This window comes from Oryzias melastigma, unplaced genomic scaffold, assembly GCF_002922805.2.
Source record: "Oryzias melastigma strain HK-1 unplaced genomic scaffold, ASM292280v2 sc00322, whole genome shotgun sequence".
NCBI classification, from domain to species: Eukaryota; Metazoa; Chordata; class Actinopteri; order Beloniformes; family Adrianichthyidae; genus Oryzias; species Oryzias melastigma.
In genome coordinates this window covers 133,839-135,498 of record NW_023416926.1, presented here as the reverse complement: position 1 = coordinate 135,498, position 1,660 = coordinate 133,839, and positions in this window count along the sequence as shown.

Here is a 1,660-nt window from a genome sequence, read left to right as displayed (position 1 = left end):
TGGAACGATTTAAAACTACGAGTCCCAGAAGTGAAGGAGCTCACCTAAAAGTCCAGAGCTAAGTTTACAGTGTAGCATTACATTATCTGCATTAAGCTACAATTAAATGTAACTTAAAAGTCACAAAATGACAACAAACAGCAAAACAACCACAACATTAAAGAAGTAACACAGATTTATGGGTTCTACCCTAAACTGAAAATATGAAGTATCGGTCTGCACATGTGCAGTGGATGTAGGTAGTGAAAGAATGAAAGTAATGATGTACATTATAACATCTCCTGCTTTTCTCCCTTTTTGAAAATATAAATTTCCCCCTTTTTATTTATTTTCTTTGTTTCTATGGGCATCCTCAGGTTTTTATGTATAAGAATATCTTCAGTTCAAAGATGTTATTAGTGTTTTGCTTTAATAAATGGGCCTCAGTCAGCAAATATTTTGAGTGTTTATATCTACTAATAGCTTTTGAAATACTTTGTACATGTTTTCTTAAATATATGTTTTAAAGCTTATAAAATGAATAGCAGGCTTTTAATAAGTTTTCTGTTGTTGATTCAGATTACCTCATTTGATTTAAAGGACTAGTAATGGGCTGAGACAAAGCTAAAATAAGTATCCAGATATATTCCATATGTTCTAATGTATCAAAAATAACAAATAATTACCATTGATAAACGCAGGTTTTTGTAACATTTGACAAAATCAACTACAAATCACACTCGCATTTCGCCCTACTTCAGAAACGGCTCGATTTGGGTCACGTGACGCGTTGACGTCATGTGAGTGAGACAGCGCCAGCAGCAGAATGCAGGCGGACCCAGGGTGTCTGCAGATACATGTATGTGTGTGCGCTGCGGCAAAGTTGAATTCTATAAACATCGGTGTTATGGTCCGACGGAGTATTAGGGCCAACAAAAAAAAAAAAAATTAAAATTATGATTTTTAAAGTCGTAAATTTACGAGATTTACAATCGAAATGAGCCTATTGTGAATGAACACTGTGAGCAGAACCAGACCGACTAAACTGTGAAAAGCTTCTGATTTCAACAGGTAAACTGAATGTTTAAAACATTGCACATGTTTGGAAGTTTCTTTGTTTGATTTGCAGTTTATTAATCATTGATGGTGGCTTGCAGGATCTCTGTAGATCTGTTGATAAAACCATCGACAGTCACAGCTGTCCACCAGTCATTTCTTCCTTCGTGAAAGATCAGATCTCATTCATTTCTGTGTGATGCTTTCATCTGAAGAGGAATCGTTTTCGGAATTTTCAGTGTACTTAGCTAACGTGACATCCCCTGTTGTTGTTGTGTGTTGAAACGGGACGATTCATGTGGAGAACGGGGCGTACGGAGGACTGTTCACATTCTCCTTTTTTTCTGCGCACGTCAGAGACATGGAGTAAGGTGGTGAAAGAGCTTCTGGGTATGTGAATAAAGTAAATAAATAAATAATAATAAAGTGGCGGACGGTCCTGCAAACATGTCTCTTTTTTTTTCCACAATCTGTTTATTGAATTTTTCACAGAATAAGAAACCGTAAGACAATCATGACACATACACACAAAGAAGAAACATAAATAAATTAAAAAGACGGTGGCACAAACATGTCTCTAAGCTCTTTATTTTGCATGTGAAACTCTGCATTACCGACCCGGATA